This window comes from Erpetoichthys calabaricus, chromosome 10 (genome assembly GCF_900747795.2).
Source record: "Erpetoichthys calabaricus chromosome 10, fErpCal1.3, whole genome shotgun sequence".
In the NCBI taxonomy this organism is placed as follows: domain Eukaryota; kingdom Metazoa; phylum Chordata; class Cladistia; order Polypteriformes; family Polypteridae; genus Erpetoichthys; species Erpetoichthys calabaricus.
The window spans coordinates 144,573,692-144,588,990 of NC_041403.2; positions in this window are offsets into that span (position 1 = coordinate 144,573,692).

Sequence of the window (15,299 nt, forward strand, 5' to 3'; positions counted from 1 at the left end):
GCAGTCTAACAATCAGTGTCCAAATAAATAGTGTTGTGCTACAAGTTCAATAAATAAATAATCCAGTAAAATGAGGTGTTCCGTGGAGGTTAAAAACAAGTCAATAAACATTCCTTTAGAACATGAGGTTAAAACTCCCAGGCAAGAAACTATCCTTTAAGATCCTTTTGTCATGGGTGCAACCCATTAATCCTACCCTTATCCTGTCTGGACCTTGCAGAAGGAGGAGACCCTCAACTGACAGTCACAGCCGTCCACCTTCTACAGGTCCCAGCAGCAATTCAAACCTCTTCTTACAATGGCAGCCATCCGTGTCCCCGTCAGGGGAGCCTCCCCGGACTTATCGCGCCAACGGGTTACTCTGGCTTCCTGATCACTCAGCTGGAGTTGCCTTCTCCAGCCCCTGGGCATTGACCACATGGTCCCCAAAAGGGGCTCTTTCTCCCCCCCAGGCTGTCAGCTTCTTCTCTTTCTTCCTCACCAGCTCTCTCCCATTCCTGCCTTTCTCTCCATCCCTTTCTTAACCTTCGTCCATCTTTTCCTTTTCATTCGTTTCTCCGTCCTTTTTCTGTCCCATGCAGGTTTCTCTTATACCGACACTCCTAATGGGGCGCGGGTGTGAACGTGACGCTCTCCCAGAGGAATTAATGCGGCACCTGACTGACACTCGCACTCGCATGTCAGCCAAGCACCCCCATACGTCTCTGGAGTGAAGCACATTTGCACACCCACCCGCTCCCGACTGAAGCCTGCACTTTCACACTGCACAATTATTGATTTAAAATTAGTCACCTATTGCTGTATCACAACTTCACTGTATTCACATTATCAGTGTGCACTTTACCCATGGAACCAATGCTTTGGATATTTATTACCAGTGATTAAATAAAAGATAATGTCTGTGGGCCCACAGTTAATTGTTAATCTTTGAATTTCATTTTAATAACTTTACAAAAATCAATTCAAATTTGCTGCCTTACTCAGAAACACACTTTGCCTGTAAGAGCGGCATTTTTTAAAATAGGGGCACAAAAACGGGCTCTTCTATTTCAACCCCAAAGCCAGTCCAGACCCACCTGGGCACATCTAGAATAGGCTGTGGAGCAGGGGTCACCAACTCCAGTCCTGGAGGAGCTCCATGGCTGCAGGTTTTCATTCTAACTCTTTTTAATTGAGTACCCTGCTTGTGCTGCCAATTAACTTCTTTTGAATTCATTTTAATTGAATTGCTTTCTTAAGATTTGTTCCTCTGAATTTCTCCATCGTTCCTCTGAATTGCTTCATTTCTTTCCTTAAATGGCACCCAAACAGAAATGAAATGTGAAGTGTGTGAGCCAACAGAAGACCAACTAAGTCAGGGCCTCAAACTCCAACCAACTTCACTCCAACCAGCTGCTTAATTAGGTGACGAGTGTTTCCGTTAATTAAACCCGCTCTTTAATTCCGTGGCTTGTTGCTGCTCTCGTGGTGCATTAGCAGACATTTCTGAAAATTGTTGATTTTCTCTTTTCTAAGGGCTTCTAGTGGACCTGAGCAGATCGACATTCCTGTACCTTCATCTTTCTTTATTTTCAGATATTGTATGATGGACACCAGTTGTTTTGGCTCATTTTGTATCTCATGATTGTTTGGCTGCTAATTAAAGAAAAAGAAACAATTAAGGGGTCTGAGTCTTCAAGCGCAAGTCAATTAAAATTAGTTCAACAGAAGTTAATTATAGCAGCAAAAACAGGTCACTCATTAAGAAAAGGGTTAGAATGAAAAGCTGCAGCCACGGTGGTCCTCCAGGACCAGAGTTGGCGACCACTGCTGTGGAGGACAAATCATGCAAACAATAGAGAGAGAAGATCAAAGAAACACTTAGCTGAGTTCTTAATGCTACAGTAGGAGCAGCAGCAGCAGCAGGCGTCTTGTCTGAAGCTCAGGAAAAAAAGGCTGAATGGGCAGACCGCTGTCAACAAGACAAAATTCATATGTTACTCGTGAAGACCCGGTAGGTATCCCACATTGGAGCTCATCCCTTTTAATCACTTTATTCAGATTGTATTTATAATATCAGTCCAGTAACCTATACAACATCCAAAACCTCCCTTTTATTTCAGTCTTCCTCTAAGTACTTGCAATATTCTGGCCTTCAGACCAATCTTGTTTTCTAGTGTTTTTTCCCTGAATGTTTGCTTTTCAAATAGGCCTTGTTCTGCAGTCTCATATAAAAGAATTATAGCTTATACTGGGGATGTAAGTGCGTAAATGTGGCTAAATCAAAGTGTAAAATATGCAAATAGATAAATAAATGATATATGGTGGCACAGCTGTTTTAAGCATAAATCACAGTCTCATAGTAGTTACTAATTATACAGAGGTGGGCAAAAATAGGCTGTGAGTACGTGAAACACAAGAGTTTATTCTTCCATTATTTATTTACCAGTAACAGCACACTGCACGATAACATGCAGTGAATACACCTGACTTGATCATTCCGAGTTTTCATTCTCTTTCTCTGTGCGTTTATCATTTCTTCTCTCAGAGGTTGATGTGCTTGCTGTTTCCTGAGCAGATCTTCTTTTCTCCACCCTAGCGGCCCGCTTCTTCTCTTCTCTCGTCAGCGTCTTTTCGCGTTAAAACTAATTAAGTCAGTGTTTGTGTTGCAATTATTTAGTACGTTTTCTTTAATTTTTCACTTAAGCTGGCACTTAAGTCTTAACAGTCAAGCATTTCTGTCAGAGTTACTTGGATTCCTGCAGTATGTGTATTGCGTCAGCATTAGTTTACTACGGACGACTCTTAGGGTGGTACGGTGGCACTGCTGCTTCGCATGTCCCAGATGACTCTGACAACAGATATCTACTGTTTCCAAGAAAAATAAATCAACATAGTGTATCCGAATTCTGAGACACCTGCCTGTTGCTTGAACAATAATGTTATATACTTCCATGACAAAGCTATGGAGTATCAGAGCCTATTCTGGCATCACTGGTCATGAAGCAGAATCCAATCCATGGAAATGTCCATCACTAAGTACCTTCACTCACACCAGGCTGATTTAGAGTTACCAGTTAGCTAGATTGACTTACCTGTATTATTGATTACCAGTAACGGCGCACTGCACGAATCCACTTGACTTGAGCATTCCTAGTATTCGTCCTCTTTCTCTGTATCTCTTTAGCATTCATTTGCTCAGAGGTTGATGTGCTTGCTGTTTCCTGAGCAGATCTTCTTTTCTCCACCCTAGCAGCCCGCTTCTTCTCTTCTTTCGTTTTCGAGTTAAAACTGATTAAGTCAGTGGTTGTGTTGCAATTACTTAGTACATTTTACTTAATTTTTCATTTAAGCTGGGACTTAAGTTTTCAATCTGCCTCAAGAATGATTTAAGATATGAAGAGGTAGGGGAAGTGACGGCGATGGGGGTAGTGATGAGAACGGCGCCTGTACACGTGCCGCATGGCCACCGCCGAGAGTTGATTCTACAATAAAATAAAAGAAAAAGAAAAAGAGGAATAACCTTAGAGGTCAATCATCATCCAAAAAGCGGATAGTAGATGTCACGTAGTATATGCGTACCAAATTTCAGGTCAGTAGTTCAAATGGTTTGCGAGCTACAGGTGATTTAAAATCCTGGACTGCCACAGACAGCCGTGGTAGCGTTTCATCAAAGAAGATTTGAATTATTTGTCTTCTTCTTCTTAAAACTATTGTGTCAATAAAGCTATTGTAATAATCATAACCTGCATATCTTTTCGTCACATGAACCACTGTAATCCTACTTTTACCCACCCCTGTATAAGACTCACACTGCTACATTGGTTAGGTTTAGCCCATCAAGCATCTTCATACAACTTGGCAGTAAGGACACTAATGAGAGTTTCAAGTGATGTAGTTAATACTTTGGTAAACACTTCACCACTCTTAATAAGAAGTGTGACCAAAAAATCTCTGAGAGTAGATTATTGGACCTGACTAGAACTCGTCCCGATTGACCTGTGCTCGATAAAGTGGGCTCAGAAATTAATGGATGGTCCTTCTTCAGCCACAGGATCTTCTCTGCACATAATGGCTCGGCTATAAAGCACAACACAATGAGTTTAACAAGTTGTTTGTTCAGTTAGAAAATATTTTTTGAAATACAATTACACAATGTTCTGTATATATCTGGACATAATATGTGAAGAGATGATAAAAGAAACTAACATATCAAAACTTGACAAGCCATAATAGATAGACAGACAATTAGAAATGCACTAAATGCTATAAGAAGGACAGTTATCTTTTCACAGAAGCTCAAGAAATATTATAACAAGTAACAATAAGAAACCCTGAAATACACAGAAGAGTTAAAAAAAAGAGAAGAAAACTTCAGACCTAGTAAAAGATAAAAAGAACAGTCCCAGTCCCACTATGGCATTATTCAGCCATATTGCTCTTGGTATAAAGGAGCCTCAGTGGTGTTTCTTGAATTAATTCTTCTGACCGATTTGTTGGCTTAAAGTCCTCAGTGTTAGTGTGTCATGGCAAGGAGAGGATGTGCAGCATTGTTCATAATGTCATCAGTTTTACTTTCATTTTCTCCCCTCCTTCTACCTCCAGCATCCCACATCTGAGCCTTCCTTCTTATTCAGTTTTCTGCTTTGGTGGGCCTCCCTTGAAGTGATGTTACCGGTCCAACACACTACAGCGTATAAAGTCTCACTGGCTATCTCAGGGTTGTGGAACATGTAAAGGATGCCATTACTCACAACAAAGGAGCACAGATTTTACTCTACCCTTTTCTTTTATGACATGGACTTCCAAATTTGCAAAACGTGCACCACCTCCACATCCACTCTCTGAATAGTGACTGGACACAGAGGCGTTTTGGTGCAATTTAAGTCATTGATGAGCATTTGGCTGATGTTAAGTTGTAGACAATTCTCTTTGCACCAAGAAATAAAGTTCTCCACCTGACTACCCTACTCTGTTGTGAAAGAAAAATTAACTGCTTGCAAGCTACTAAGGGTTAATTAGCTGACAAAGCCATTTTGCTCTAATGGCAGGTTATTCATACAGGCGTCTGTCATAAGACAGGGTGCAGTAAACTGACCTAGGACAACTTCCAGCTTGTTTAGGAACATATCCATTTGACACAAGAAAGATGGATTTCCTTCTTTAGGGTCTATCTGACAAGTAAAAAAAAAATAGAAACAGATGGCCCATTAGCGTAATAAAATAAAATGCTTAAGTAAACGATATTATGTTTTTTTGATAAATAAGGGGAAGGGGGAGGAAGAAGAAAATATAAAAAGCCGATTGAAAAATGGAACTTTGCTCTTCTGCCTTGCAATGCATGATTCCACGTACTCATCTGTGACTAAATAAAAAGCTCATTGATTTGAACTATTCCTGTCTTCCTCAGAGGTTTCTTCCACACTGTCACATCTCCTTTATCAATATGCTCCATAAGTGCAGAATCATCTGAGAATTTCTGCAAGTGACATGACTTGGTGTTATATTTATAGTCTGAGGTGTACAGACTGAAGAGAAAAGGAGACAGGACCGGTCCTTGTGGTGCTCCAGTGTTGCTCACATCTGTATCAGAAACACAGTCCTTGAGTCTCATAAACTATGGTCTCCCCAACAGGTAGTCCATTATCCAGGACACAATAGGCTCATCCACCTGCATAACTCTGAGTTTACCCCTTAACTGGGATGGCTGGATGGTACTGAAGACGTTGGAGAAATCCAAAAACAGAATCCAGCCAGTTTTGTCCATGTGAGAATAAGCCTTGTGGAGCACAGATAGTTATTTGTGTCCTCCACTCCAATCTTTGTCCAATAGGCAAACTGCATTGGGCCCAGGTGGTCTACCACAAGAGAACTCATATAGTCCAGGACCAGCCACTCAAAGATCTTCATGATGTGAGATGTAATCACCACTGGTCTGTAGTCATTAGGTGAAGAGACACCTGTTTATAAACAGGAACAATGCAGGATGTTTTTCACAGCAGCAGAACTTTCTAGAACCTTAGAGACAGACTGAACAGATGACAGAGGACACCACAAAGTTGGTCAGTGCAGGTGTTAAGAACTCAAGGATTGACTCCATTTGGTCCCACAACCTTTCCTGTGTGTAACCTCTTCAAGTTATCTCTTCACTTGGCCATCAGTTCTGGAATAGAAGTTATTGGTGAATTATGGATGGTATGGGGGGACAGGACATTGAAAGAAGATGGTAGTGAAAAGAGAATATTCTATTAAAAATTGGTTCAGAGTGTTAGGTTTGCCCACATTCCATTCCTGAACCCAAGCTCTGGAGTGCTAGAGTCCAGTAATGATATGCAGTCCACTCCAGACACCTTCCTCAACTCAAATCACCTGAACTGAACTCAAATCAACTCAACTCAACTCATCTCAACTCAATTTTATTGTCATCCATCCACATACATAATATTTGATTGAATGAAATTTCGTTCCTTACAGTCCCCAGACAACATACTGTACATTGAACACACACCATAACATTTCCAAAACGAGTGCAACAATACAATGTAAGAAAACAAAAGACGCAGGACAATACAGCTCGAACAGTGAGCAGGGCTCTCTCTTCTGTCTCTCTCCCAGTGCTTTTTCTCCTAACCTTCGTTCTCTCCTGCATCTTTGTTCTTCTTCTTCTCATGCTAACCAGTCTATTTTTCTTCTTTTTTTTTCCTTCTCTCTTTTCTTCTTTCCTCTTCATTGTCTCCCCCTTTCTCAGCCCTGCAGGCTCCTCTTATACTCAGCTACCTAACTAGATGCAGGTGCGTGGAGCCAGTTCCTCTGTAGCGCCATTGAGGTGTCTGACCGATCCGTCCACCTCCGCACGTGTCTGAGGCGTTGTCAGCCAGCACCTTAATTAACCGCAGTCATGCTCACCCACACCCAATCAGAACCTGCACCTTTTTGGGCGTGATTATTTACTTAAAATAAAAACTGACCACTCGCTGCTTTGCCGCAGACCCACTATTCCACACAAGGTCACTTTCAAAGCTGAAGTACAAATCCATAAAATGAACAAATGGCACTGTTCTCTAAGCCACTGAGAATAAGATGGACAGGATTCAATGGCTGCAGAGATAGAGTGCTTGCTGTCTGTCTCGTAACATATTTAAAATTTAAAAAATGCATAAATATTCAAACTGTACAGACTGCTGTAAATAAATTCTATCCTAACTTTATAATGTACACCACCTGACAACTAGCATAAAAATGACGCTTTCGGAATCTATGAAACTTGATTTTTTAAAGTGACACTAAAAAAAGATTTAGTAGTATAAAAAAGAAAATATATTTTCAAAATATGGCAAGGTCTGTAATGCAGAACAAGGAAACACAGCATGCCGTGACAAAAACTATGCTGCCTGGGGAATACTCTAATTGGGATTAAAGTAATTGGAGAGTGAGCCACTGCGCCACCATTCCACCACCTTCATGAACACACGCTGAACAATTTTATGAAAGTGAAATTTAGGAATGCTGGCCAGGTAAGCTGTCATCTGCTTGAGTGGGTCACAAAGGTCAGGCGTTCTGATTCAGGCTGCCACACGATATATCCATTTACACTCAAAATGGAGTGCGGTGAAATCTGAGATCTTCCTCTGTGTGTGAAGGCTCTGCACAGCCTCCACCCCCTCAACTTGACTTTCTCTTGCGGCTCCGATTTGACCTTCCCGACTGTAAGCATTCACTCGTACTCTGAAAACGTGCAGCTACTGTAAGTGTCAGTAATGGCAGGAGCTGCAACGAGATGAGCAGTGGTAAACCTGGGACGTCTTTCTTGATTTGTAGTCGCTGCTGCTGGATTTTAAAGGCGAAAGGATGGATGCTTTGTATTTCACATATTCTGTAACCAGGTCACCGGTGAGTGCGTGACCTATTTTTTTTTTCCACATCAGCTGATTAAAGGACACCAGTGCCCTGGTCTATGAAAAATCATGCAAGCTAAACTAGTGGAAGAGAAGCAGGGTGGGCTGGAGTGTGGTATGTCAGTAAGGATTAAGTTCTGCTGCCATAAGTCTCTGGAGTAGAAGCAACTACCTACTATCAGCTAAAGAAAGCGGGGAACTCTCGCTCCGCTCGACGAGCAGCAGTATCCTTCTGAGGCTCCAAGGGGCGCTGCACTAAACACTTCATCCATTTTTCTTATCCTTTTTAGTGCAATACGGTGTTAGGGAAAGAGTGACTCTGTGTGGCTGAATACAATATGGGAACAGTCTGTGGCAGAGACTACAACAACAGCAATATTTACAGTATTTCTATAGCACATTTTCATACAAATAATGTATCTCAAAGGATGAAGAAATAGAAAAAAGACAAAATTTAAAAATAAAATTAGGCAATACTAATTAACACAGAATTAAAGTAAGGTCTGATGGCCAAGGAGGACAGAAAAAACAAAATCTGCAGGGGTTCCAAGGCCACGAGACCACTAAGCGCCTTCTAGGTATTCTACCTAACATAAACGATCTCAATCAGTCCTGATGGTATTCAGGGTTCACATGGAAGAACTTGATGATGACGGTCATGTGGACTTTTGGCCTTCAGTCCAGGGACATCACAGTGCTTTGATCAGGTGGTGATGGCGCAGAACAGCAGAGAAAGTAGGGGTTAGTATGGATTGCGGAGCCACCATGAATGATAACGATAATTAAATATATATACAGAATATGAGGATTACACTAAAATGAAGCTATGAGAAAGCCATGTTAAAATGATGAGTTTTTAGAAGTTTATCAAAATGCTCCATTGTATTCGCCTGGCGAATTTCTATTGGTAAGCTATTCCAGATTTTAGGTCCATAACAGCAGACTAAATACAATTTAGGGGAGTCATACTGGAAAATGCCGTAAATATTTCTCTTGCTGTATCTACAGTTCCTTAGCTAGCAAATTCTAGCACGATGACTTTAAAATTCGAGAGTAAACCAAATAGTAAAATCAATTTGAAAATGACACGGTAGCCGCAATGCACAGAAGATGACACCACACATCATATTTGTGATGACTTATGGATAGTGCAGCACTCTACAGTTTGTCTATTTGAAGCCAAGGTCAATTGAACATAGACGCTCCACTACAGGATTGCACCATGCTTGAACAAGGCACTATATTAAGAATCCTTTGGGCACAGGGAGTAAAACCTATTAAAACTCACCAATGGATGTTGGCTTGTGCAGATCAGTAAGCTGTTTGGGAACCCATCTTGTGCCAACTTTACAATATCCCAAGTCATCATGCACTGTGGTATGTGCAGATCCATAATTGATATCCAGATGTGCAGCAACAGCAGACAACGTAATTCATCAATCTTCTCTGCAGAAGGACTGCGCCATGTTATGTGGTCTTGAGTGTGTCACAGGAGGCTGGGGGACAAATACAGCCAGGATGCATGGAAGGAGCGGGGGGTGGCGTTTTCGTCCTCCGGGTCACGAGGGGGCAACCGACCTGGATCGTGAGAGGACCACAGGAGAGGAGCAAGGAGGCTTAAACCCGCTGGGGCCTGTGGCCACCGCCAGGGGGTGCCCCGAGCCTCATGTAACCCGGGAAACGTGCACTTCCGCCGCACCTGGGAAGATGGAGGAAGATCCTTCCAGGGACGCCCGGAGTGCTTCCGGGTGCAAGAGCAGCACTTCCGCCACACCAGGAAGTGCTGCCAGAAGGACTGTGTGCTGTGCGGGACCGTTGTGCATTTTGGAATTAATAAACGTGTGTTTTATAAAGATATGGTGTCAGTCTGATGGTGTCCGGGCATGTCTCACAAGTGTCATGTTGATGGTTGACCAGATCGAGCTTCATCAGTTACATTTGTTTTTCTCACTTTAAACCCTTCTGCCCATTCATAAACTTTTTGTTGAGTCCCGCTGTTTTCACTTCCGTACTGAGGCAACATCCTTTGGTGAATTCCAGCAGCTTGCACTCCTTCTGCCCAAAGAAATCTCACTGTGGTGCATTATTAAACAATGGTATCCCACAGTGGAGCGTCCATGTCCATTTGACCTGAAGACACCTGATAGAAAACAGAACAAGCTACAAGGCATCCAGAGCCGTTCTCTGTCCCCATACATGTTCTCTCTATGCACCAGACTCACATCTCATGAACAGACAGACTGAACTGTGACAGACAACTTGCAAGGATCCAGAATCAAGTTTTTATTTTGACTTTGTCATTATTTAGCCATGCAGCATGGTGGCACAGTGGTAGCAATGCTACCTGCGCAGTTAGGCGGCAGGGGTTTGCTTCGCGGGATTTTCGTTTATGGAGCTTACATGTTTTCACCATGTCTGCATGAGCTTCCTCTTGGTGCTTTGGGGTCCTCCCACAGTCCAAAGACATGCATGATAGGTGAATTGGCAATGCAATCTGATGTGAAAACACATCAGATCTCAATGGGAAAAAAATCCTGCTGACTACCTCTACTGATATGGACCGGGTAATGTGTTAGGAATGAAAGGACTCCACATCGTTTGATGGAAATGAAACTGATCAACCTACAGAGGGCTGAATTCAAAGACACCCCAAAAATAAAGGGAATAAAATAATGCGGCAAGCAGGCTAGTCCATTTGGCCAAAATTTCATTGCAGCAACTCCAAATTGTACTCAGTAGTTTGTATTCCCCTACATAACAATGTCGAAGGAGGGTGGCATGCTCCTAATGAGATGACGGATGGTGTCCTGGGTGATCTCCTCCCTGTTCTGGACCAGGGCGTCACTGAGCTCTTGGACAGTCTGAGGTGCAACCTGCCGGCGTCGGATGGACTGAAACATAATGCCCCACCCAGGGGTGTTCTATTGGATTTAGGTCAAGTGAGTGAGCGTGGGGGCCAGTCAATGGGATCAATTCCTTCATCCTCCAGGAACTGCCTACGTACTCTCGCCACATGAGGCTGGGCATTGTCGTGTACCAGGAGGAACCCAGGACCCACTACACCAGCACAGAGTCTGACAATGGGTCTAAGGGTTTCATCCCGATACCTAATGGCAGTCAAGGTGCCGTTGTCTAGCCTGTAGAAGTCTGTGCGTCTCTCCATGGATATGCCTCCCCAGACCATCACTGACCCACCATCAAACCAGTCATGCTGAACGATGTTACAGGCAGCATAACATTCTCCACGGCTTCTCCAGACCCTTTCACGTTTGTCACATGCTCACGGTGAACCTGCTCTCATCTGTGAAAAGCACAAGGAACCAGTGGTGGACCTGCCAGTTCTGGTATTCTATGGCAAATACCAATCAAGCTCCACGGTGCCAGGCAGTGAGCACAGGGCCCACAAGAGTACGTCGGGCCCTCAGGCCACCCTCATTAAGTCTGTTTCTGATTGTTTGGTCAGAGACATTCACACCAGTGGCCTTCCTGCTGGAGGTCATTTTGTAGGCTCTGGCAGTGCTCATCCTGTTCCTCCTTACCCAAAGGAGCAGATATTGGTTCTGCTGATGGGTTAAGTACCTTCTAGGGCCCTGTTCAGCTCTCCTAGAGTAACTACCTGTCTCCTGGAATCTCCTCTATGCCCATGAGACAGTGCTGGGAGATACAGCAAACCTTCTGGCAACACCACGTATTGATGTGCCATCCTGGAGAAGTTGGACTACCTGTGCCACCAACCTCTGTAGGGTCCAGGTATCACCTCATGCTACCAGAAGTGACACTGACCGTAGCCAAATGCAAAACTAGTGAAAAAACAGGTGAGGAGAGACACATGTCAGTGGCCTCCACCTGTTAAACCATTCCTGTTTTGGGGGTCGTCTTCTCATTGTTCCCCCTCTAGTGCACCAAAGCAACTGAAACAGATGAACAACCCCCTCTGCTACTTAGCTGACCAGATCAATAGCCTAGAAGTTTCACTGAGTTGATGCTATACTCTGATGATTTTTTTGAGCAGTATATAAAAAAATATAATTACTGTATATACACAGTATATATATATATATATATATATATATATATATATATATATATATATATATATATATATTATTACAGGCCAGGAGTTTCAGTTAATGTTCACATCAAATATCAGAATGGGGAAACAATGTGACCTCGGAGATTTTATTGTTGGTGTCAGACTGGCTGGTGTGAGTATTTATGTAACTGCTGATCTCCTGGAAATTTCACAAACAACAGTCTCTAGAGATTATCTGGAATGGTGCAAAAAAAAAAAGAAAACAAAAAACATCCAGTGAGTAGAAGTTTTGCAGAAGGACACCCCTTGTTGAGAAGCGTGGCCAGACTGGTTTGAGCTGATAGAAAGGCAACTGTAACTCAGATAACCATTCTGTACAGCTGTGGTGAGCAGAAAAGCATCTCAGGATGCTCGACACATCAAACCTTAAAGTGGATGGGCTACAAGAACAGAAGACCATGACGGGGTCCACTCCTGTCAGCCAAGAACAGCAAGCTGAGGCTGCAGTGAGCACAGACTCACCAAAAATGGGCAGATGAAGACTAAAAAAATGTAGCCTGGTCTTGATTTCAGGTGAGACACATAGAAGGAGGTTTAGAATTTGGTGCCAACAGCATGAATCCATGAACCCAACCTGCATGGTATCAACAGTCTAAGCTGGTGGTGGTGTAGTAATAATGTGGGTAATGTTTTCGTGGCACACTCTGGGCCTGTTAATACCAATCCGTTACTGCTTGAATGCTACAGACTATCTGAGTATTGTTACTGACCATGTGTATCTCTTCATGACCACAATTTCCCCATCTTCTAAAGGCTATTCCACTGTAATAACACACCATATCACAAAGCAAAGTCCTCTCAAACTGGTTTCGTGAATGTGACAGTGAGTTCAGTGTTCTTCAGTGGCCTCACCAGTCAGCAGATCTGAATCCAACAAAACACTTTTGGGATGTGGTATCATGGGAGACTCACAACATGAAGGTACAGCTGACAAATCCTCCCAAATCGTGTGATGCAATCATGTCAACAAGGACCAGAATCTCCAAGGCAGGTTTTAAATATTTTGCAGAATCCATGCCACAAAGAAATGGGGTTGTTTTGAGAGCAAAAGAAGGCCTACCCAGTATTAGTATAGTGGTCTTAAACATTTGCGCAGTGAGTGTATACATAGAGACGTTTATTTTCCATACAGCCCAGAAGTAAATCCCAGTCACATGGTTGGAAGAAATAAAGTGCTTCTGGGCTGATGAAGAAAAGGAGTTTTCATTTGACCCGGAAGTGCTGGGTAATCACATGGGCTGAGGGCTTAGAAGCACTTCCTGGGAAATCCCAGATAAACAAGCTGAGCTGGGTGGAAGGGTGGCAACGTGTCTGGGAGTGGAGGATTGTTTATTGTGTATTTGTTTATTGGAATAGTGGAGTGGAGGGTGCTTTGTTCACATATTTATATTAATAAAGTCAACATTTGGACTTTTACCTGATGTCTGACGTATTGTCCGAGGGTTCAAGGGAGCGACAGTGCCCCTTATCTGTCACAATGTTTAAACACATTTAAGGATCATCTTGCTAAATTCCTGGTCATCTCTGTGGAAGGAATATTAGATCTTAATGACATCAAGGCAAGACTTGGCAGATCTTGTTCAACTGTACCCCCTCTGGATACCCAGCAGTACAGCCAGCAGTCCAGTTACACCTCCGGATGCTGTGGGGTGGAAGCATTGCTAGCTCTGTATGAGTGAGGGTGAGTGGCTGTGCTTGTGTGTCACTTGGCCCTGTAACAAAATTAGGCACCATCCTGTGCATCCCATGCTGCAGAGATAGACACTGGTCTTCCGCAACAATCAACTGGATCAGCAGATTAGAGAAATGAAAAGATGGATGGATCAGAGAGTTCCTGTATTATGAGCGCTTGTAAAGTTTATGGACTGAATCTCACCTGATTCTGACTCACCCGGGTGATTTTTAATCACGAACAAGGAGTACTTCCAGCAGGTCAGCACTATAGCCAAGAAGCACTTCTGGGTCAGGCAGAACCTCCACCTGACAGGACAGCCTTCTCCCAGCAGCTTCTATTAGCAACCCCCATAAAACCCAATAGGGCTTGGGCCTCATGTATAAATGGTGTGTATGTTGCATACGTCCGTTTCCACGCTCACATTGAGATGTATAAAAACTAAACTTTGTGTAATGTTACGCACGTTTTCACAGCAGCTTCACACCATGCATACGCACATTTCTGCTCAGATTTGTAAACTGGCTGCACCAACGTTTAAAGCAGTGCTACTGTTTCTATGTGGTCTCCCTTTCTTTATTAGATTGACGCAGGCTTTAGCAAATCCATCAAAAATAGCTGCATATCGTTTACAGATTTATAGCACTTGATTGTTATCAATTTGTAACGATAAAATGGTGCACGGAATGGCCAAACTATTCCAACTTACATAGTTGCTTAGAACTGTTAGAAGCCATTGCAAATGGAAGAATTAGAAGAGGGTGCATATTTAGAGATCATGCTGATTTCTTGTCCCATGATGATGACTGGCTTCAATTCAGATTTCCAAGAGCTTTCCTCTTGGCCCTGTGTGCTGAACTGGCGCCGGCTTTACAAAGGCAGACATTTAGGAATTGTGCTCTACCTGCTCCATTTCAAGTTGTGTCCACTCTCTGGTTTTTAGCCACAGAAGCTTTTCAACGTGAACTGGCTGACCAATTGGGTGTTTCACAAACATCACCAAGCCAGCTTTAAAGGATGGTGTTATCCTTCTGTCATCCAGGTATATAAAGTTTCTTTACACTGTGCTTGAACTAAGAAACATCAAAGCATAATTCACAGCAATGTCAGGTTTTCCAAATGTAATCAGAGAGGTCGACTGCACGCACATTGATATAAGGGCACCTTCAGAGAATGAATTTGCTTATGTAAATAGAAAGCATTTCCACTCCATTAATGTGCAAATTATCTGTGAAAAAAAAATGCAACTAATTACTATTGTGGTGAGGTATATACTGTATGTGTCTCAGTAATCATTGCAGCAACTTGCTGCTCAAACGGTGTGAACCCTGGAATTCCACAACTTTGTCCAGTTGTGTTGACACTCAACGGTGGGATGTGACTCATCTTTTCACATCAACTTTGATATCTGACCAAAAAAATTCTTTTTAACACATGCTTTTGCCATTGCCTTTTAACAAAACACTGAATGGTAGGTGCTATTTATATTAATTTGCATATTCGAATATGCAAAATTCTGGGAGGCTCGTGTGGGGCTGTAGGTTCATCCATATGTGTTAAAATTCACATTGATTTGGGTTTATAATGGGAAAGTGCATAGAACTTTGCTTTCACACAGTTTTATGCATCTGATTTTTTTGTGCGTACACACATTTCTAGT